The sequence below is a fragment of the Oncorhynchus mykiss genome, chromosome 5, assembly GCF_057628025.1.
Source record: "Oncorhynchus mykiss isolate SJ-2025 chromosome 5, ASM5762802v1, whole genome shotgun sequence".
Taxonomy (NCBI): domain Eukaryota; kingdom Metazoa; phylum Chordata; class Actinopteri; order Salmoniformes; family Salmonidae; genus Oncorhynchus; species Oncorhynchus mykiss.
The window spans coordinates 18,260,683-18,285,407 of NC_143026.1; the positions used below are offsets into that span (position 1 = coordinate 18,260,683).

The following is a 24,725-nucleotide window of genomic DNA, read 5'->3' on the forward strand; positions in this document are numbered from 1 at the left end:
TATTTTTTTGTGAAGAATCAACAACAAGTGGGACACAATCATGAAGTGGAACGACATTTATTGGATATTTCAAACTTTTTTAACAAATCAAAAACTGAAAAATTGGGCATGCAAAATTATTCAGCCCCTTTACTTTCAGTGCAGCAAACTCTCTCCAGAAGTTCAGTGAGGATCTCTGAATGATCCAATGTTGACCTAAATGACTAATGATGATAAATACAATCCACCTGTGTGTAATCAAGTCTCCGTATAAATGCACCTGCACTGTGATAGTCTCAGAGGTCCATCAAAAGCGCAGAGAGCATCATGAAGAACAAGGAACACACCAGGCAGGTCCGAGATACTGTTGTGAAGAAGTTTAAAGCCGGATTTGGATACAAAAAGATTTCCCAAGCTTTAAACATCCCAAGGAGCACTGTGCAAGCGATAATATTGAAATGGAAGGAGTATCAGACCACTGCAAATCTACTAAGACCTGGCCGTCCCTCTAAACTTTCAGCTCATACAAGGAGAAGACTGATCAGAGATGCAGCCAAGAGGCCCATGATCACTCTGGATGAACTGCAGAGATCTACAGCTGAGGTGGGAGACTCTGTCCATAGGACAACAATCAGTTGTATATTGCATAAATCTGGCCTTTATGGAAGAGTGGCAAGAAGAAAGCCATTTCTTAAAGATATCCATAAAAAGTGTTGTTTAAAGTTTGCCACAAGCCACCTGGGAGACACACCAAACATGTGGAAGAAGGTGCTCTGGTCAGATGAAACCAAAATTGAACTTTTTGGCAACAATGCAAAACGTTATGTTTGGCGTAAAAGCAACACAGCTTAACACACCATCCCCACTGTCAAACATGGTGGTGGCAGCATCATGGTTTGGGCCTGCTTTTCTTCAGCAGGGACAGGGAAGATGGTTAAAATTGATGGGAAGATGGATGGAGCCAAATACAGGACCATTCTGGAAGAAAACCTGATGGAGTCTGCAAAAGACCTGAGACTGGGACGGAGATTTGTCTTCCAACAAGACAATGATCCAAAACATAAAGCAAAATCTACAATGGAATGGTTCAAAAATAAACATATCCAGGTGTTAGAATGGCCAAGTCCAGACCTGAATCCAATCGAGAATCCAATCGAGAATCTGTGGAAAGAACTGAAAACTGCTGTTCACAAATGCTCTCCATCCAACCTCACTGAGCTCGAGCTGTTTTGCAAGGAGGAATGGGAAAAAATGTCAGTCTCTCGATGTGCAAAACTGATAGAGACATACCCCAAGCGACTTACAGCTGTAATCGCAGCAAAAGGTGGCGCTACAAAGTATTAACTTAAGGGGGCTGAATAATTTTGCACGCCCAATTTTTCAGTTTTTGATTTGTTAAAAAAGTTTGAAATATCCAATAAATGTCGTTCCACTTCATGATTGTGTCCCACTTGTTGTTGATTCTTCACAAAAAAATAGTTTTATATCTTTATGTTTGAAGCCTGAAATGTGGCAAAAGGTCGCAAAGTTCAAGGGGGCCGAATACTTTCGCAAGGCACTGTAGGTATTCCTCTTGTCCAGATGGGTTAGGGCAGTGTGCAGTGTGATTGCGTCGTCTGTGGACCTATTAAGTAAGCAGATTGGAGTGGGTCTAGGGTGTCAGGTAGAGTGGAGGTGATATGGTCCTTGACGAGTCTCTCAAAGCAATTCATGATGGCGGAAGTGAGTGCGACGAGGCGGTTGTCATTTAGCTCATTTCTATTTTTATTTATTTATTTCACCTTTATTTAACCAGGTAGGCGAGTTGAGAACAAGTTCTCACTTGCAACTGCGACCTGGCCAAGATAAAGCAAAGCAGTTTGACACATACAACAACACAGAGTTACACATGGAATAAACAAAACATAGTCAATAATACAGCAGAACAAAAGAAAACAAAAGTCTACATACAGTGAGTGCAAATGAGGTAAGGTAAGATTAGGGAGTTAAGGCAATAAATAGGCCATGGTGGCGAAGTAATTACAATACAGCAATTTAAACACTGGAATGGTAGATGTGCAGAAGATGAATGTGCAAGTACTGAGATACTGGGGTGCAAAGGAGCAAGATAAATAAATAAATACTCTATGGGGATGAGGTAGGTAGATAGATGGGCTGTTTACAGATGGGCTATGTACATGTGCAGTAATCTGTGAGCTGCTCTGACAGCTGGTGCTTAAAGCTAGTGAGGGAGATATGAGTCTCCAGCTTCAGAGATTTTTGCAGTTCGTTCCAGTCATTGGCAGCAGAGAACTGGAAGGAAAGATGACCAAAGGAGGAATTGGCTTTGGGGGTGACCAGTGAGATATACCTGCTGGAGCGCATGCTACGAGTGGGTGCTGCTATAGTGACCAGTGAGCCGAGATAAGGCGGGGCTTTACCTAGCAGAGACTTGTAGATAACCTGTAGCCAGTAGGATTGGCGATGAGTATGAAGCGAGGGCCAACCAACAAGAGCGTACAGGTCGCAATGGTGGGTAGTGTATGGGGCTTTGGTGACAAAACGGATGGCACTGTGATAGATTGCATCCAGTTTGTTGAGTAAAGTGTTGGAGGCTATTTTATAGATAACATCACCAAAGTCGAGGATCGGTAGGATGGTCAGTTTTACGAGGGTATGTTTGGCAGCATGAGTGAAGGATGCTTTGTTGCGATATAGGAAACCGATTCTAGATTTAATTTGGGATTGGAGATGCTTAATGTGAGTCTGGAAGGAGAGTTTACAGTCTAACCAGACACCTTGGTATTTGTAGATGTCCACGTATTCTAAGTCAGAGCCGTCCAGAGTAGTGATGCTGGACGGGTTAGCAGGTACGGGCAGGGATCGGTTGAATAGCATGCATTTAGTTTTCCCTGCGTTTAAGAGCAGTTGGAGGCCACGGAAAGAGAGTTGTATGGCACTGAAGCTCGTCTGGGGTTTAGTTAACACAGTCTCCAAAGAGGGGCCAGAAGTATACAGAATGGTGTTGTCTGCGTAGAAGTGTACCAGAGAATCACCAGCAGCAAGAGCAACGTCATTGATGTATACAGAGAAGAGAGTCAGCCCGAGGATTGAACCCTGTGGCACCCCCATAGAGACTGCCAGAGGTCCGAACAACAGGCCCTCCGATTTGACACACTGAACTCTATCAGAGAAGTAGTTGGTAAACCAGGCGAGGCAATAATTTGAGAAACCAAGGCTGTCGAGTCTGCCAATAAGAATGTGGTGATTGACAGAGTCGAAAGCCTTGGCCAGGTCAATGAATACGGCTGCACAGTAATGTCTTTTATCGATGGCGGTTATGATGTCGTTTAGGACTTTGAGCATGGCTGAGGTGCACCCATGACCAGCTCTGAAACCAGATTGCATAGTGGAGAAGGTACGGTGGGATTCGAAATGGTCGGTAATCTGTTTGTTAACTTGGCTTTCGAAGACCTTAGAATGACAGGGTAGACTAGATATAGGGGTGGCAGGGTAGCCTAGTGGACTAGGTTGCAAGTTCAAACCCCGGAGTTGACAACCTGTCGTTCTGCCCCTGAACTGTTCCTGGAATCTCAGACGATACAAAAGAGAGATTGAACAGGCTAGTAATAGGGGTTGCAACAATTTTGGCAGCTCATTTTAGAAAGACAGGGTCCAGATTGTCTGGCCCGGCTGATATGTCTGGGTCCAGATTTTGCAGCTCTTTCAGAACATCAGCTATCTGGATTTGGGTAAAGGAGAAATGGTGGGGGCTTTGGCGGGTTGCTTTGGAGGGTGCCGGGCAGTTGACCGGGGTAGGGGTAGCCAGGTGGAATGCATGGCCAGCTGTAGAGAAATGCTTATTTGAAATTCTCAATTATAGTGGATTTATCAGTGGTGACAGAGTTCCCTAGCCTCAGAGCAGTAGGCAGCTGGGAGGAGGTGCTCTTATTCTCCATGGATTCTCTCTTATTCTCCAGTGTCCCAGAACTTTTTTGAGTTAGTACTACAGGATGCAAACTTCTGTTTGAAAAAGCTAGCCTTAGCTTTCCTAACTGCCTGTGTATATTTGTTCCTAACTTCCCTGAAAAGTTGCGTATCACGGGGGCTATTCGATACTAATGCAGAACGCCACAGGATGTTTTTGTGCTGGTCAAAGGCAGACAGGTCGGGAGTGAACCAAGGACTATATCTATTCTTAGTTCTAAATTTTTTGAATGGGGCATGCCTTACCTTTCTTGAGAACAGGAACGATGGTGGCCCTCTTGAAGCATGTGGGAATAGCAGACTTGGATAAGGATTGATTGAATATGTCCGTAAACACACCAGCCAGCTGGTCTGCGCATGCTCTGAGGACGCGGCCGGCGATGCCGTCTGGGCCTGCAGCCTTGCGAGGGTTAACACGTTTAAATGTTTTACTTATGTTGGCTGCAGTGAAGGAGAGCCCGCAGGTTTTGGTAGCAGGCTGTGTCAGTGGCACTGTATTGTCCTCAAAGCGAGCAAGAAGTTGTTTCGTTTGTCTGGGAGCAAGACATCCTGGTCCGCGACGGGGCTGGTTTTCCTTTTGTAGTCCGTGATTGACTGTAGACCCTGCCACATACCTCTCGTGTCTGAGCCGTTGAATTGCGTCTCTACTTTGTCTCTATACTGACGCTTAGCTTGTTTGATTGCCTTGCGGAGGGAATAGATACACTGTTTGTATTCGGCCATGTTTCCGGTCACAATTGCCCTGATTAAAAGCAGTGGTTTGAGCTTTTAGTTTTGAGCGAATGCTGCCATCAATTCACGGTTTCTGGTTGGAGAATGTTTTAATAGACGCTGTGGGTACAATATCACCGATGCACTTTCTAATAAACTCCCTCACCGAATCAGCGTATTCATCAATATTGTTATTCGACGCGATGCGGAACATATCCCAGTCCACGTGATCGAAGCAATCTTGAAGCGTGGAATCCGATTGGTTGGACCAGCGTTGAACAGACCTGAGCACGGGTGCTTCCTGTTTAAGTTTCAGTCTATAGGCCGGGAGCAGCAAAATGCAAAAAAGAGTCGTGTAGACTGTTTGAGGCTGTGTATCTTCTGATGGTATATGTCTTTGATGGCATATTAAATCAGGGGCACAACTTTGGTTTTGGAAGTGGAGGGGACTTTTTTTTTTCTCCAGTCGGATAAACACTCCAAACAGCCTACCCAACCACTCGGAAGCGTCCGCATGGTCCTTAAGCACACCGTTGACTCGTTTTGTATCACATTCCAATGTAAATGTGGGGGGGACATGTCCCCCGTCCCCAGTGGAAGTTGCACCCCTGTATGAAATTCCCGCAGCCAACAGTGGGACAAAAACTAGTTGGAACTGATAATATAATTATTTAATAAAACTCAATAAAAAAACAGTTTAGTATCTATTTTCATGAATCTTGCCATGGAAGCAGCTCTGCAGAGTGGTCACTAGCTGGCACAGCCACAAAGTCAAACTATTTTAAACCTAACCCTAACCTTAACCCTGACCTTAAATTAAGACCAAAAATCTTTTTGTATGAATATTTACGATATATGCCATTTTGATTTGTAGCTGGCCCATCTAGCGGAAATTGTTCAATAAATGACAATAAACGTCAACCTGCAACAAAAAAAGAAGACCCTGGGATTCAATAAAATTCACCAATACACACATTTTCCAAGCGCTTTCTATTTCGCCCAGGTCCCAGCTCTCCCTCCTTAGAGTAGTATAGGTAACTGATCCCATCCAGTAGCTTTTTGAAAGTGGTCTGGCGCCCGGTGGCTGTTTATTTTACTTGAGGGCCTGAGTGGAACACAAACTCCACGTTGTTGGCTATGTTCCTCTAGTCTAGGATCTGTAACCTTCTCTTTAGAGGGATAACTAATTTGAACGTGCCCACTGTCAGACGCGAGCGTTTGTCTCGAGCCCCGAGCCTTGAGCCTCGGGTGAGTCAGTGCCCTCATATGAGATCAGGGCGTAGCCGGTTAAATGCAAGTGTTGCTTAACCACATGGGGGCGGAAAACACTGAGGGAATCAATATAGCCTCTGTCTGTCTGTCTGTCTGTCTGTCTGTCTGTCTGTCTGTCTGTCTGTCTGTCTGTCTGTCTCTAGGTCAGGTCAGACAAGTCTGGTATCAGACGGCAGGGCAACTCTGACTACTGGCTGGCTGGTGGAAATACTGCTGCTGCTACTACTACTACTACTACAAATAATAATACATTTAACATTTAGTTACATTAAACTTTTAGCCTTCTAAAGAAATATCAAGTCAAACAATTAGAAAAATGCAACCAAAATATCAGCTAAATAAAATACATGCATTGTTTCCATAGAAAGAAATATAGTCCTCATCTGAGACATCAACGATAGATTTCACCAACGTCAGCTGTTCATCTGTGTCTTTATGATATTTTTGTTTGTAGGCTACCACATGTAAATTGCACCCCTGTTACATCTGAATAACAAATACATTTAGGCTGAAAGTTCAATTATGTCCAGTATGTTCAGTTAATCATATTGTTAATAATTTAAATGAGAAATAAAGATCATGCCACTGAGGTGTTTTGGAACATTGCCCAAATAAGTAATTACTCTAATTCTCATCAACACATTTCGACGAGTACATTTTACGTACCAACATGTGTTTCATACAAAATAGCCCGCTACGCTCACGTTGAATAATATTAGGCAACTCCAGCCATAGCGTGCCCCATTAAAACTTTAACACGAAAATAAATAAAAATCATGAATAATAGAAATCCTGAAAAATATTATAGTCTGACAACTCAATCTCACTCTCTCAAAAAACATTTATCTTTTATTCCATTATGATGAATCGGCACTTTTCTCGTGCGTCCAAAGTTTGGAAATTTAGTTTATCTTATTTGAAGTGCAATTTATTGGGAATTACTCAAAATTAAATGTGTCTCCAAGTGTAGACGTACATTTGGTAATTACGTCCCTACTTTGATTAAAAAACTATTTAAAAAAACATATGACTATAAATATATGCGGTCGAACAATGTATTAGTTTAAAGAACGTTTGGGGGTTTAATATAAGCTCTGTAGGTGTACTAGTCTATTGTTGTAAAAAAAAATCACAAATTGTAGGCTTAATCCAAATATAAGTGAGCAGCACCCATCATTAAATAAATCTATAATAGCCCCAACTGCATTCTGTTGCCAATAGGAACCTTTCATTCTAACACGGGAAATGCCATGTTGGTTGCATGTAATGCCAGCTATGCCATGACAACAATGGCGCTCATGCAGTATACTGTATATAGGCCTATCCACAGCCTTCTATTTGGCTCAGGACCTATTTACTAATGCGTTCGGAATAGGCTACTGGCAACTACACATCGCGTTACACTAAAGACGATTTACCCCTACTGTTAATACGCACAGGTGTGGATCTGTGCGTGGAAACCTCATGTGGCCTGTCAAATTAAAATGAGTTTTATTCACACTCCAGGCTGTTATTTAAAGACCAGAGGATTGAGAAGACAAGTGAGTCAGGCTATACTCGTTTTGGCAAGCATGCACCCCTAATTCAGTTGGCTTTAGCTTTGTGTGTTATAATGACTGCACAAATAGCACTTTCTGACTGCTTTTGAACCTTAAAGCGTTGAACCACAAAATCCCCCAAATTGAGATAGCCCTATATGGTTCCCACAAAAATAAGAGTTGACAAGTGCAAATTCTTTATTTCGAAAACAGTTTAAAACTGTGTGCAAAGTGGTGATTTTTGTCTTTGTAGATGTATTAACCCCAGCTCAATGTGACTTCCATTAATTTTACTGCACAGTAAAATGCGGGTGGCCGACAAGGCTCATTATTTTACAGCTTCGTAGCATTTGCGCTGTTTTATGAAAGCATTACGGAACACGTCAATCGTTTAAACAACTCTGAAATGAAAGAGGGCAAGAAAAGTGCACAGAACCGTTCACCACAAATCTCCTGAGGACTTCCGTATCGACAGGCGAGGAATGAGAAGGTAATGGTTAGGTATGTTCTAAGCATATAGGGTGAGCTACATGGGGCACAAGTGACTAACTCAAAGCAGACAACTTTTAAATCATAAACATCTGATTGTAATATCCAAGACCTGCTCAATTGCAGTTGTGATATCACTTTCAACGGGAATATAAGTAGGCCTGCTGTAGCTGGTAAACTGCTCCTATCAGCTATTACCACCACCATTGATAATAATATGATTCTTATTATTAATAATAATAATACTTGTATTTGATTATTAGATAATAGTTTCAGATGGAAGGAGTGACTTCTTTCTTATTTTCTACAGATAGGTTTGTAATTTATTAAGTGTATTGCAAAAGTTTTAAATCAGTAAAGTATTTAACACATGCATGAGTTAGCATGAGTTAAACTTATAACAACCCAGTCTGACTAATGTAGGCTTGACATGTTGCCTGAATACCTTAGGCCAGAGATTGGCATCTTCACTGAAGCACATGGACAGCATAACTGGTACATATAAATGGGAGTAAAGACCTATCTGAGTTACCGTAGGGCCCCATTTAAAAGTCACACAGTTATACTTTTATCCTAGGTGTATCTAAGGACATTAGATCCACCAAGTATAAAAGTGTGTGTGTGTGCGTGTGTGCGTGTGTGTGTGTGTGTGTGTGTGTGTGTGTGTGTGTGTGTGTGTGTGTGTGTGGATATATGGACAGGATTATTGAATGTTTGTGTGTGTATGTATACATTATGTATGTGCGAAATGTGTTTTTATGTAAATGCACACAAGCACATGCACACACAGACACCATTTCATTAAAATCACATTGCAGAGAGCACAGAGTTGCCATCATGCCATTGTTAGTAATTACTTGTGTTTGATTTGTCACAGGCTAAGGCAGATCTGACATTTGACAGTTATATTTCAGTCTCTTGGTCCCTCTGGACTATTTTTAGCTGCTGAAAGTTCCTGATGCTATATCAAAGTTAACCACGACCACAATCCTAGTGGTGGGCTAGGGCCAGCTCTGTGTGTGAGGTGCTACGTAACTCAACGTAACTACAGGGCATGGGGACGGGGGACAAATGGATTCCATGTTTGCAGGAAAACACGCTGGAGGCACAGGAAAACTTTGTTGTTTATGAAGAACACGTGAAACCAATCAAATGTGAATTATCTTCCTGTTGTTCCAGCTTTTGTCGTTTGTAGTTTTCAGTCCGTTTGCCAGGAGTGTCGCCACCCAGCAAGCAGATCTGGGTCTGTGTATGGATGGAGAGAGTATTGTACACACATACCGGTAGACATGCACACAGACCTACGCACAAACAAAAACTCACACACGTACGCACTCACAAAGACACGTGCAAAACAAACACATAGGTTACACACAGAGACACAGACACACACAGACACACAGACACACACACACACACACACACACACACACACACACACACACACACACACACACACACACACACACACACACACACACACACACACACACACACACACACACACACACACACACACACACACACACACTTCCCAAACTGTTTGTACGAGGAGCATCCGACAGTAAAGCTCAAGGGGATCTGATAAATAGTCAGCCCACAGGAAATGATTTGCAGGCCTGCTCAGCATAATAAGCTATTTACATACGCTTTCTCATATGGTGCTGGGCTACAGACCATACAGACCATACACACACACACACACACACACGCACGCACGCACGCACGCACACACACACACACACACACACACACACACAGATGCCAAGACTGCTTGCGTAACATATCTCTCTCTCACACACACTACAGATACTCTCGGACCACATGTACACACTCAAACACGTACAAACACGCACACACACATACAATCTAGACCACTTTATGGGTCCGGACCTGTTAGTGTACGGGTCGGGTCTAGGTCTAGTTCTCCTTGGATCCATTCGGGTTCGTGTCTGATTGTTCTCCGGTCCGTTCAGGTCCGGGTCAACTTTTTTGACCCGTGAAGACCTATAGTACAAACACTCATTTACCTAATCATCACATCAGGCAGGTCTGCTGTGATACAAGTCAGTACTCGAAGTCCATTCATGTCTGAGGACATCAGGAGATGATGTGGAAACTGGCCACTAGGGGCAACAGTGAGCGCTGTAACCTTCAAGTAGGTTTTGGTTTTGTGTTGTGGACATGGATAGTGGATGGGTGGAAGCATCTGCCTCTGATTCCAAAGGATGCAAGCTGAAATCCAGCGATAGAAAGTTGTTTTTGAGATGTTTGTTTTAAGCCTATCCAAACCTTAACCCTTACCTTAAACATTCAGAGTTAATCCCAAACCTTAACCCCTACTTTAAACATTCAGAGTTAATCCCAAACCTTAACCCCTACCTTAAACATTCAGAGTTAATCCCAAACCTTAACCCTTACCTTAAACATTCAGAGTTCATCCCAAACCTTAACCCCTACCTTAAACATTCAGAGTTCATCCCAAACCTTAACCCTTACCTTAAACATTCAGAGTTCATCCCAAACCTTAACCCTTACCTTAAACATTCAGAGTTAATCCCAAACCTTAACCCTTACCTTAAACATTCAGAGTTCATCCCAAACCTTAACCCCTACCTTAAACATTCAGAGTTCATCCCAAACCTTAACCCTTACCTTAAACATTCAGAGTTAATCCCAAACCTTAACCCTTACCTTAAACATTCAGAGTTCATCCCAAACCTTAACCCCTACCTTAAACATTCAGAGTTCATCCCAAACCTTAACCCTTACCTTAAACATTCAGAGTTAATCCCAAACTTTAACCCTTACCTTAAACATTCAGAGTTAATCCCAAACCTTAACCCCTACCTTAAACATTCAGAGTTCATGCCTAAACTTAATCTTAAACACTTTAACATTTGACGTTTGATAAACATGGATGAATGTCTAATTCTGGCGTGAGACTGTGAGAGCTGGTTGATGACATAGGGAATTTCACATCACTTGAGGGCTAGCTGATGGGGGCTAGTATGACAGTAGAATGGGACTGTTGAGATTAATGTATGGTTATCCATGGCAAACCCATCAGCAGTAGTCAGATCATTTTGCTCTCCCATTCACTCAGGCAGTGAGCCCTGAGAAAACCATTGACTGGGAGAGAGTCAGAAGGCAGGAGGCAGGAGTTCTCTCTGGAGCATATTACAGTGCTCCTCTTCACATCTTTTACTGCCTGAGGATGAGGATTGGGCCAGACTCAACATGTGTCCCAAATGGCACCCTATTCCCTATTTAGTGCAATATGTTTTCCATAGGGTTCTGGTCAAAAGGAGTGCACTATAAGGTAATAGAGTGTCATTTGTCCCTAGCTCAGTCTCATCCACAGAGTAGAGACTGGTGTAGACTGATATGGTAATGAGTAGGCCTATATGTGTTCCATACTGTATATGGCTGTGTAGGAGTCCATGTCATTTGTTCCCATGTATAACATGTGATGTACTGTATGTCTATGGTTTGTGTATTCACTGTTTTCTTTGTTATTCGGAGTTTGTTGTTAGGGGTTTCCACTTTTATTTGCATGTGATGTGTGGTAAATATATGTACATTATTATGTTGTTGTACCTATGTATTTTTGTGGGATTTTATTTGGCATTACTGTTATTTCAGTAAGTGTATTACCCTTTTCTCTGGTTAGATCAATGCCAGATGCACTGTAGATGAAATGAAATGGAAAAGTAGCTACGTTTGATGAGATGTCTGTTCATGCAGTATGTTTTACATACTCTATGCCATATATGACAGATTTTCCCAGTGCAAGAATTACCCAAAATGATCATGTATCAAAAGTGCATACAATAGGCTGAACTAACTTGATTGATCTGTGTGGCTGTAAGGCAGGGATCCCCACTGAAGGCCCGCAGGTGGTTTATTTGGCCCCCCATGCTTTCTGAGATTGAAAAAAAAAAAAGTATTTATTTATTTATTATTGGAACTAAAAGACGATAAAAACACCAAGAAATCAGCTCCAAGTGATTTTAATTTAAGAAATCTGTGACCCAAGTATTCTCACACATATAAAGAGACGTGATCGTATACAAAGGTAAGCAAGGTTTCAAAAACATTATATCTACGATTTGTAATTATGTTATGGCCCCTCCACAATCCGCTCAAGAAAAAATAGCCTTGCAGCTGAATCTAGTTGATGATCCCTGCTGTAAGGTATAGAGGGGGCTAGTTGTAGGGTATTAGTGAGTTTCTCAATGGGGATGTAAATCTTCTGGCAGGACTATGGTCTCATCAGAATATATCTGACTGAGAATTCAGATGATTAAAATCTCTCTCTCTCTCGCTCAAATCAAATTGTATTTATCACATGCTTTGTAAACAACAGGTGTAGACTAATAGTGAAATGCCTACTTACGGGCTTTCTCAACAATGCAGAGAGAGAAGAAGGAGAAATAATCGAAAAATAAAACGTAATAATAATTTTAAAAAATATATATACAATGAGCAATGAAAACTTGACTATATACACGGGGTACCAGTACAGAGTCAATGTGCAGGGGTACGAAGTGTTGTCGTGCTCTCTTCATGACTGTGTTGGTGTGTGTGGACCGTGATAGATCCTTAGTGATGTGGACACCGAGGAACTTGAAGCTCTCGATCCGCTCCACTACAGCCCCGTTGATGTGAATGGGGGCGTGCTTGGCTTGCTGACGTTGATGGAGAGGTTTTTGTCCTGGCACCACACTGCCAGGTCACTGACCTCCTCCCTATAGGCCGTCTCATCATAATCGGTGATCAGACCTACCACTGTTGTGTCGTCGGTAAACTTAATGGTGGTTTTGGAGTCGTGCGCGGCCATGCAGTCGTGTGTGAACAGGGAGTACAGGAGGGGACTAAGAATGCACCCCTGAGGGGCCCCCGTGTTGAGGGTCAGCGTGGTGGATGTGTTGTTGCCTACCCTCACCACCTCGGGGCGTCCTGTCAGGAAGTCCAGGATCCAGTTGCAGAGGGAGGTGTTCTGTTCCACGGTCCTTAGCTTAGTGATGAGCTTGGAGGGAACTACGGTGTTGAACGCTGAACTGTAGTCATTGAACAGCATACTCATGTAGGTGTTCCTTTTGTCCAGGTGGGAAAGGTCTGTGTGGAGTGCAATAGAGATTGTTTCATTTGTGGATCTGTTTGGACAGTATGTGAATTGGAGTTGGCCCAGAGTGTCTGGGATGATGGTGTTGATGTGAGCTATGACCAGCTTTTCAAAGCATTTCATGGCTACAAATGTAAGTGCTAAGGGCGTTAGTCATTTAGACAGGTTACCTTGGCGTTCTTGTGTCCAAACACGAGTTTTGAAGTTCTCCCCACCACCTCCCCACTGCTTCTCTCTGCTGAAATCTCTCCCCATCCCCTCCTCTACCTCCCCTCCTCTACTTCCCCTCCTCTACTTCCCCTCCTCTACCTCCCCTCCTCTACCTCCCCTCCTCTACCTCCCCTCCTCTACCTCCCATTCTCTACCTCCCCTCCACCTCCCCACTGCTTCTCTCTGCTGAAATCTCTCCCCATCCCCTCCTCTACCTCCCCTCCTCTACTTCCCCTCCTCTACTTCCCCTCCTCTACTTCCCCTCCTCTACCTCCCCACTGCTTCTCTCTGCTGAAATGTCTCCCCATCCCCTCCTCTACCTCCCCTCCTCTACCTCCCCTCCACTCCACCTCCCCACTGCTGAAATCTCTCCCCTCCTCTACCTCCCCTCCTCTACTTCCCCTCCTCTACCTCCCATTCTCTAGCCCCCCTCCTCTACCTCCCCTCCTCTACCTCCCCTCCTCTACCTCCCATTCTCTAGCCCCCCTCCTCTACCTCCCCTCCTCTACCTCCCCTCCTCTACCTCCCATTCTCTAGCCCCCCTCCTCTACCTCCCCTCCTCTACTTCCCCTCCTCTACCTCCCATTCTCTAGCCCCCCTCCTCTACCTCCCCTCCTCTACCTCCCCTCCTCTACCTCCCATTCTCTAGCCCCCCTCCTCTACCTCCCCTCCTCTACCTCCCCTCCCTCACCCCCCCTCTCTCTCTCTCTCTCTCTCTCTGTCTCTCTCTCTCTCTCTCTCTGTCTCTCTCTCTCTGTCTCTCTCTCTCTCTCTCTCTCTCGCACGCACGCACACACACACACACACACACACAGCATGGTCCAAACAGCATGGTGTAAGACTGGTCTCAAACTCCCAACCATCAAATTATGACACTTTCATGAACTGCACTTTTAAGTCACATTCCAAATGAATTTAACTTAAAGCCAGACTGAATCAATGAGATGAGTGTGGAACACATAGAACATAAAACTTTTATAGCTGGTTGCGTGTAGCTATCTTAGGCCACCTGCACACTAATCACTGATGGGATAATTGGGATGTAAGTTGAGGTGACATCCTAACACCTGTATGCCCTCTTAGACCTTAAAGAGTCACTCTTAGACCTTTAATCATGAACACTGCTTAGTCAAATCAATGGGCATAAGGCAATCAGTAACACTATCTTTAAAAAAAACGATGTACTCAAGAAACTGTTTTTAAAAGACCATTTAGAGATACTTTATTAGACTTGTGAAAACTGGAATAATCAGTTAACAAATCATGAAATCACTATTGGGATGTAGTGACAATTAGGTTTCACAGTAGTTTAAAAGCTTTGAGAGAGTCCTACTTATCTAGCCTTGCGACGTCCAACAGCATCAGTCATCAGTCCCCATGCCGTTTCCTCCCCTCCCTGTAGGTAAATACAACAGTAAGTATTACTTTTCACGCTCACAGAAATTGGGATTGAGGAGAAAAGTAAACATGGGAGATTTTGGGAGCAGGCTTATTTTGGAAAAGTAATCCTGTGTTTGCATTAATATTTTCCCTCTGGGAAAATTTCTGTCATTGTCAATTTGCTAGGGCATGCTGCCAATATTATGTCAATTTACCGTTCTAGAGGTATTTATGACTTTATTGAATTAGAGCAGAATATCAGTGGTGGGTCGACATGTGGGGGGTGGAGGGCCGCGGGGAGGGGCGGAAAATCCGGAGTTATTTTTGTTTCAAATGTGTATCTGTTCACATATGGTCCTTGTTTTGGCCTATATACTGGAACTCTCAGCAGTGACCCCTAACCTGCCTCCCCAGAGCGACATGATTTTGGCTGCCTCATTCTGAGTTCAGTTTGACCCACCGACCCCCAGGAGCTGAAGGGTCACCGCCAAGGAGCAGCAAATTAACCCAATGCGTCAACCCTGGCATGACACCATGTTCAGCAGCTCTCTATCATTCCGTTTTTGCGGATGGTTTCAAATCCCCACTCTCCTGCTAGTTTATGATGCGTATCCAACCTTCCCCCTCCTCAACCTCCCCTCCACCTCCCCACTACTTCTCTCTGCTGAAATCTCTCCCCTCCTCAACCTCCCCACTACTTCTCTCTGCTGAAATCTCTCCCCTCCTCAACCTCCCCTCCTCAACCTCCCTCCACCTCCCCACTGCTTCTCTCTGCTGAAATCTCTCCCCTCCTCAACCTCCCCTCCTCAACCTCCCCTCCACCTCCCCACTGCTTCTCTCTGCTGAAATCTCTCCCCTCCTCAACCTCCCCTCCTCAACCTCCCTCCACCTCCCCACTGCTTCTCTCTGCTGAAATCTCTCCCCTCCTCAACCTCCCCTCCACCTCCCCACTGCTTCTCTCTGCTGAAATCTCTCCCCTCCTCTACCTCCCCTCCACCTCCCCACTACTTCTCTCTGCTGAAATCTCTCCCCTCCTCAACCTCCCCTCCTCTACCTCCCCTCCACCTCCCCACTGCTTCTCTCTGCTGAAATCTCTCCCCTCCTCAACCTCCCCTCCACCTCCCCACTACTTCTCTCTGCTGAAATCTCTCCCCTCCTCTACCTCCCCTCCTCTACCTCCCCTCCACCTCCCCACTACTTCTCTCTGCTGAAATCTCTCCCCTCCTCTACCTCCCCTCCTCTACCTCCCCTCCACCTCCCCACTGCTTCTCTCTGCTGAAATCTCTCCCCTCCTCTACCTCCCCTCCACCTCCCCACTACTTCTCTCTGCTGAAATCTCTCCCCTCCTCTACCTCCCCTCCACCTCCCCACTACTTCTCTCTGCTGAAATCTCTCCCCTCCTCTACCTCCCCTCCACCTCCCCACTACTTCTCTCTGCTGAAATCTCTCCCCTCCTCAACCTCCCCTCCTCTACCTCCCCTCCACCTCCCCACTACTTCTCTCTGCTGAAATCTCTCCCCTCCTCTACCTCCCCTCCACCTCCCCACTACTTCTCTCTGCTGAAATCTCTCCCCTCCTCTACCTCCCCTCCACCTCCCCACTACTTCTCTCTGCTGAAATCTCTCCCCTCCTCTACCTCCCCTCCACCTCCCCACTACTTCTCTCTGCTGAAATCTCTCCCCTCCTCTACCTCCCCTCCACCTCCCCACTACTTCTCTCTGCTGAAATCTCTCCCCTCCTCTACCTCCCCTCCACCTCCCCACTACTTCTCTCTGCTGAAATCTCTCCCCTCCTCAACCTCCCCACTGCTTCTCTCTGCTGAAATCTCTCCCCTCCTCTACCTCCCCTCCACCTCCCCACTACTTCTCTCTGCTGAAATCTCTCCCCTCCTCAACCTCCCCACTACTTCTCTCTGCTGAAATCTCTCCCCTCCTCAACCTCCCCACTGCTTCTCTCTGCTGAAATCTCTCCCCTCCTCAACCTCCCCACTACTTCTCTCTGCTAAAATCTCTCCCCTCCTCAACCTCCCCTCCACCACAGAGATTTCAGCAGAGAGAAGCAGTGGGGAACTGCTTCTCTCTGCTGAAATCTCTCCCCTTTGTAAAACGCTCTCCGTATAATTTCTTTCTCACTTCCTTACCTCTCTCTTTTTCTCACTTCCTTACCTCTCTCTTTTTCTCACTTTCTTACCTCTCTCTTTTTCTCTTGAGCTTCTTTTCTTCCCTCCCTCACCCTCTCTCTCTTTCTCACTTCCTTACTTCTCTCTTTTTCTCTTGAGCTTCTCTTCTTCCCTCCCTCACCCTCACCCTCTCTCTTTTTCTCTTGAGCTTCTCTTCTTCCCTCCCTCACCCTCACCCTCTCTCTCTTTCTCACTTCCTTACCTCTATCTTTTTCTCTTGAGCTTCTCTTCTTCCCTCCCTCACCCTCTCTCTCTTTCTCACTTCCTTACCTCTCTCTTTTTCTCTTGAGCTTCTCTTCTTCCCTCCCTCACCCTCACCCTCTCTCTCTTTCTCACTTCCTTACCTCTCTCTTTTTCTCTTGAGCTTCTCTTCTTCCCTCCCTCACCCTCTCTCTCTTTCTCACTTCCTTACCTCTCTCTTTTTCTCTTGAGCTTCTCTTCTTCCCTCCCTCACCCTCACACTCTCTCTCTTTCTCACTTCCTTACCTCTCTCTTTTTCTCTTGAGCTTCTCTTCTTCCCTCCCTCACCCTCTCTCTCTTTCTCACTTCCTTACTTCTCTCTTTTTCTCTTGAGCTTCTCTTCTTCCCTCCCTCACCCTCACCCTCTCTCTCTTTCTCACTTCCTTACCTCTCTCTTTTTCTCTTGAGCTTCTCTTCTTCCCTCCCTCACCCTCACCCTCTCTCTCTTTCTCACTTCCTTACCTCTCTCTTTTTCTCTTGAGCTTCTCTTCTTCCCTCCCTCACCCTCTCTCTCTTTCTCACTTCCTTACTTCTCTCTTTTTCTCTTGAGCTTCTCTTCTTCCCTCCCTCACCCTCACCCTCTCTCTCTTTCTCACTTCCTTACCTCTCTCTTTTTCTCTTGAGCTTCTCTTCTTCCCTCCCTCACCCTCACCCTCTCTCTCTTTCTTGCTCTCTTTTTCTTTACTCTTCCTTCGTGGTTAAAGACATTCCAGTTCAGCTGTCATGAATTATGTTCGCCTGCCCAGCTGTCCAAACAGGGGGGTGTCCTTTTCATTCCACCTCACATATTACCAAAAGAGAAGAAGGGAGAAGAAGGGGGATGGAGGGAGGAGGGGGGATGAAGGGAGGGAGAGGAGGGCTTCAACACTCGTGTTTGGACACAAGCAATTATCTCTAATTATTGTTTTTCTTTTCAGTTTCCCTGTCCCGATGGAGGTCCGACCAAACGAACATGCAATAATCCGCCCCAGTCGTCCAGGCTCAGCGGGCCCCAGAGCTGCAGCCCTCGGTCCTGGGACTCCATGGCCTTTCATCTCAATGTGAGTCTAGAGTTGATTCAAATGCGGCGCGATGGGTGAATTAACCCCCAAGACCCAGCTTTCAATGGGCTCAGCTAAGAGATTATACGTGTTGATGGCAGGCTTTTATATGCACTGGGCTTTCAAAAGAAATTTCAGCTGTTAATTCAAGGCACCACAGTCGTGACCCTCCACCTCCTCTACATCTTCCATTTCTTGTGACCTTCTACTAGCTTTGTGTTTTTCTAGACTCCCATCTTTTTCTCTGCACTGTCAGAAGGAAAGTATTAGATGTGATGGATCTATGTTTGAGCTGAGAACTTCCTTATGGGGCTCATATGGGCCGTCCCAGTCCCAGAAGTTTCACTGACTATTGAGTTATCCTAAAAATGTGAATGCTCCAAATTACCGTGAGAGGTTCTGACCTGTATTCAACCAGAGGTTATGTTCAGTCACATTACATTTAGTCATTTTGTAAAGTTAATTTGTTCTCTTCGTCAATGTGATGATGCTAGACAGGACTGAAGAGATGTGTGGATGGTTTCATGTGTTGAACTACACACACACACACACACACGCACACACGCACACACGCACACACACACACACACACACACACACGCGCACACACACACACACACACACACACACACACACACACGCGCACACACACACACACGCACACACGCACACACGCACACACGCACACACGCACACACGCACACACACACACACACACACACACACACACGCACACACACACACACACACACACACACACACACACACACACACACACCACATGTTAAGTCTCTTTGGTACTTTCCATTAGTGGATGTCAGACAGTGAGAGAAAGTCATTGCTGATGAGTACAGGGATATTCATTGAGACTGGGTGAGAGATTGTAATTGATTTGAGGGACTTTTTCATCTTTGGTGGTCCCGGGCGGGGAAAACTGCCTCTAAAGCATGGAGAGGAAAACACCAAGCCGGCAGTTCAGTTCTCACAGACTTGTTCAAGATGTTGCATGGAAACGAAGAGATATTTTGGCACAACAAAAAGCTATAGCATCAAACGTCTCGTACGGCCCACAGTCAGTCGATATGAAAGAGAGGGATGAGAGGAGAAGAAAGGAGGAGAAAACAAATGAATAGTGGATGAATGAAATATAGAACCCTGAGACTCACTCTAGACACAGAATCCATCAGTGAATGAAATGAGGGATAAAACACATCCGGCCCTATGCCACCATTATCACAGTGTTGCAGAATTATCAGTCAACATGGTGGCCATCCCAGCCCGTTCTCTATTGGTCTGCCTAACACTTGTGCTCCAATCAAGAAGTACAGTAATTCTATTAGGTTATGTGATTAGGAAGAAATGTTCCTCCCTCTCTGGCCCCTCACCATCGAAGAACTGCTCCCTGTAGCGTCTGATCATACCTCTTAATTCTGCTCTGCTGCATGGCGATTCAGGTTGATTGCACAGCGTTTATCCAAGTAATTTCTATACATACCATGAAAGCGTGGGCCACCAACCAAAACATAAACAATGGAATAATAGGTTGTGTAAATACCTCATTAAGGTATTTACAAGCCATATTCTTCCAAATCAATTGGGGTATTTTATTTAATTAATTGAAATGAATGGACACCTCACCGACTGTGGCTTTAAAAAAGGACTAAAAACCATTCAATATGAGTTGGCCAGGGGGATGTTGGCTTTGTGAGGAGGTCTGCGTCTGACAACCTCAGAATCATAACTGGGTCTTATTATATGAGGTCTGTAAATGTAATGTAGCATTAATTAGACCACCAAGGCAAGCCCTCTGGAGCCTTCCCCTCATTCAATATAGAATATTCACACATGACCACTATATATGCTTCATTTGGCATGTGATCATTTTGTCTCTGTGAAAGTCATCTATATGATAGAAACCACTATGGCTGGTTTCATTGAGTTATGAGCTTTCCATGGGGTTGATGGATTAAGACCTAATTCCTCTCATCTCTCGCTCTCTCTCCTCTCCCTGCATCTCTCTCTCTCTCCTCTCCCTGCATCTCCCTCTCTCCTCTCCCTGCATCTCTCTCTCTCTCCTCTCACTGCATCTCTCTCTCTCTCCTCTCCCTGCATCTCTCTCTCTCTCCTCTCCCTGCATCTCCCTCTCTCTCCTCTCCCTGCATCTCTCTCTCTCTCCTCTCCCTGCATATCTCTCTCTCTCCTCTCCCTGCATCTCTCTCTCTCTCCTCTCCCTGCATCTCTCTCTCTCTCCTCTCCCTGCATCTCCCTCTCTCTCCTCTCCCTGCATCTCCCTCTCTCTCCTCTCCCTGCATCTCTCTCTCTCTCTCCTCTCCCTGCATCTCTCTCTCTCTCCTCTCCCTGCATCTCTCTCTCTCTCCTCTCCCTGCATCTCCCTCTCTCTCTCCTCTCCCTGCATCTCTCTCTCTCTCCTCTCCCTGCATCTCCTTCTCTCTCTCCTCTCCATGCATCTCCCTCTCTCTCTCCTCTCCCTGCATCTCCTTCTCTCTCTCCTCTCCCTGCATCTCCCTCTCTCTCTCCTCTCCCTGCATCTCACTCTCTCTCTCCTCTCCCTGCATCTCCCTCTCTCTCTCCTCTCCCTGTATCTCCCTCTCTATCTCCTCTCCCTGCATCTCTCTCTCTCCTCTCCCTGCATCTCTCTCTCTCTCCTCTCCCTGCATCTCTCTCTCTCTCCTCTCCCTGCATCTCTCTCTCTCTCCTCTCCCTGCATCTCCCTCTCTCTCTCCTCTCCCTGCATCTCTCTCTCTCTCCTCTCCCTGCATCTCCCTCTCTCTCTCCTCTCCCTGCATCTCCCTCTCTCTCCTCTCCCTGCATCTCCCTCTCTCTCTCCTCTCCCTGCATCTCCCTCTCTCTCCTCTCCCTGCATCTCTCTCTCTCTCCTCTCCCTGCATCTCCCTCTCTCTCTCTCCTCTCCCTGCATCTCTCTCTCTCTCCTCTCCCTGCATCTCCCTCTCTCCCTCTCTCTCTCCCTCTCTCTCTCCTCTCCCTGCATCTCACTCTCTCTCGCTCTCTCTCCTCTCCCTGCATCTCTCTCTCTCTCCTCTCCCTGCATCTCTCTCTCTCTCCTCTCCCTGCATCTCCCTCTCTCTCTCCTCTCCCTGCATCTCTCTCTCTCTCCTCTCCCTGCATCTCCCTCTCTCTCTCCTCTCCCTGCATCTCCCTCTCTCTCCTCTCCCTGCATCTCCCTCTCTCACTCCTCTCCCTGCATCTCCCTCTCTCTCCTCTCCCTGCATCTCTCTCTCTCTCCTCTCCCTGCATCTCCCTCTCTCTCTCTCCTCTCCCTGCATCTCTCTCTCTCCTCTCCCTGCATCTCCCTCTCTCCCTCTCTCTCTCCCTCTCTCTCTCCTCTCCCTGCATCTCACTCTCTCTCGCTCTCTCTCCTCTCCCTGCATCTCCCTCTCTCTCTCCTCTCTCCCTGCATCTCCCTCTCTCTCTCCTCTCTCCTCTCCCTGCATCTCCATCTCCCTCCCTCTCTCTCTCTTCTCTCCCTCCCTCTCTCTCTCTTTCCTCTCCCTCACTCTCTCACCTCTCCCTCTCTCTCTCTCTCCTCTCCCTGCATCTCACTCTCTCTCGCTCTCTCTCCTCTCCCTGCATCTCCCTCTCTCTCCTCTCTCCCTGCATCTCCCTCTCTCTCTCATCTCTCCTCTCCCTGCATCTCCATCTCCCTCCCTCTCTCTCTCTCTCTCTTCTCTCCCTCCCTCCCTCTCTCTCTCTTTCCTCTCCCTCACTCTCTCACCTCTCCCTCTCTCTCTCTCCTCTCCCTGCATCTCCCTCTCGCCCTCTCTCTCTCCCTCTCTCTGTACTCTCCCTGCATCTCACTCTCTCTCGCTCTCTCTCCTCTCCCTGCATCTCACTCTCTCTCGCTCTCTCTCCTCTCCCTGCATCTCCCTCTCTCTCCTTTCTCCCTGCATCTCCCTCTCTCTCTCCTCTCTCCTCTCCCTGCATCTCCATCTCCCTCCCTCTCTCTCTTCTCTCCCTCCCTCTCTCTCTCTTTCCTCTCCCTCACTCTCTCACCTCTCCCTCTCTCTCTCCTCTCCCTGTATCTCCCTCTCTCTCTCTCTCTCCCTGTATATCTCTCTCTCTCTTCTCCCTGCATCTCTCTCTCTATTCTATTCCTGCATCTCTCTCTCTCCTCTCCCTGCATCTCTCTCTCTCTCCTCTCCCTGCATCTCTCTCTCTCTCGCTGTCTCTCTCATTGCATCTACCTCTCTCTCGCTGTCTTTCTCCCTCTCTCTTTCTCTCTCTCGCTGTCTCTCTTTCTCTATCTCAGCCTCCTTCGTTGTGTGGTCACTTCTGACATGGCATTCATTAAGAGGACTGAAGACAACTCTGAAAATAGGTCTGATCTCCAGAAAGAAAATATCTCCTCTCAAAAATGTGTGTTATTTTCAGACAACATGCAGGTACAGTAAAGGATTAAAGACAAACTGCCATGCTTATTCCAGCAGAAAAGTGTCAAGTCTGAAGTAGCCTATTCACAATGACAAACCTAGCCATCTAGGAGAAGGACATACCTTTAAGGCATAATGATAAACTCCCAGCAGTACCATCGTCTTGAGTGTTGCTGATGGACCCTAGAAAAAGTCTCTGGCTTGTCCTGCACTGTCAGAGATCCCCTTATCCCACCTTAACATCAAATCTGAAAACGAACTGAAACTAAACTGAATTTCGAACTAATAGAAATAAAAACGAATAGAAAATCACAAAACTATAATAATCTTGATGCACACACACACACACACACACACACACACACGCACGCACGCACACGCACATACCACCCCTCACTCAATCCCCTTGTCTGATACAACCCTTTGTCCTCCCTCCACAGTGGAGACATTGCATGGCAGCCAAATCCCCATTGTCCAGCCCCAATCTGTGTGTGTAATCTCGCTTGTCAAAGAGAATCTACTGCGATTAGCCTCAGTAAATTACCAGGGATGATCTGTGTGTCTGTCTGTCCCAGCCCATCCAACCACTCTCCAGCTTCCTCACAAGCACCACCACCCACACCACAGCCTCCGACCCTCAACCTCCAACTCCATCAACACAGGTCTGGCTCCTGACATTGTATTACACAAGGATTACACCAGTAACAAGATGGTTGTGGTCTCTAAATCCATGTCATTGTGTCACGATCGTCGTATTGTGTAGACCAAAGCGCAGCATGGTGTGAATGCATGATTTTAATGAAAGACGAAAAAACACTAACACTAAACTAACTAACTAACTAACTAACTAACTAACTAACTAACTAACTAACTAACTAACTAACTAACTAACTAACTAACTAACTAACTAACTAACTAACTAACTAACTAACTAACTAACTAACTAACTAACTAAAAACCACTGTGCTAACATGCAACATAACATAGACAATAACCCACAAACCCAAACTGGAAAATGGCAACCTAAATAGGTTCCCCAATCAGAGACAACGATAAACAGCTGCCTCTGATTGGGAACCAATCCAGGCCACCATAGACTTACAATATGCCTAGACTAGACACACACACCTAGACATCGCCCTAGATGAGACAGAAACACACATACCACCCTCGTCACACCCTGACCTAACCAAAATATATAAAGAAAACAAAGAATACTCAGGTCCGGGCGTGACACATTGTCAATGTGTTTTTACAAGAAACAACGAGAGTCACCCAACATTAATCCAGTAGATGCCTGAAGGCAGTTCTTCTATGGCTGTTTTATACAGCCATGTTGTAATGGACTCACGGATCTGAAGGAGACCTTTCTGCTGTATATATGTTTATTTAGCTGTGGGATTGCAATTTTGGGATATTGCAGAGTAATTCTAGAATAACTCAAATGTGATGCCATATGAACATAACTTTGTTGGACGCCGCTAAAGACCAAACAGTCTGGTTAACCAGAGAAACACAATGGAACAGACGAGTCAGGCAAACATCTGTCATGAATGACTTCCTGTATTGGTCAGCACATTTTTTACATGGATTTTGCACTTGGTTTGCAAAATAACACACAAAAGAATCATAAAAGAAGTATGTATTCATGTTTCGTTTCTGTTGTTGAGGGAGCCTGCATTGTGTGATAGGGGCTTGACATGGGAGAATTGGCTTGACATTGTGAACTAGTGTGAACCAATTTGAGCTGAAATGAACCGAAATGGTATTACAAAGTGTTTTTTTTATGAAGACTTGCTGGCCCTCCACACAGCTCTACTAACCACATCCTTAATTCATGTACATATTGGGTAAGGAAAGTGCGATTATGGGCAGACTTCTGACTTCATACGTCTACTCGTGATATTATGGACGAGACAGTATCACTGGTTAGATGGGTAGTGGGGGAATGTTCTTCAGCAGAGCAGAGAAATAAAAGAATGAAAAATAAGTAATTGAGTTACACCGTGGGCCTTGTGTATAATCTCAGGATCACCCATCCATAACACGTGTTGGACAAACTCAAGATCTTGTGATGGGGTGTAATATCTAGCAGATGGGCCAGGTCTGCAGGGGAGAGGAGGGGAGAGGGCGAGGGAGGGCAGATTTGTGTGTGCCCTACGGGCCCTGATCAAAAGTAGTGCT

At 45.7% G+C, this 24,725-nt stretch overlaps 1 pseudogene; it reads left to right on the plus strand.

Annotated features, from left to right (window-relative positions):
* The window catches only part of LOC149983186 (uncharacterized), a 37,362-nt pseudogene extending 14,058 nt beyond the window's left edge, over nucleotides 1-23,304 (plus strand).
* Nucleotides 23,305-24,725: the final 1,421 nt, after the last annotated feature.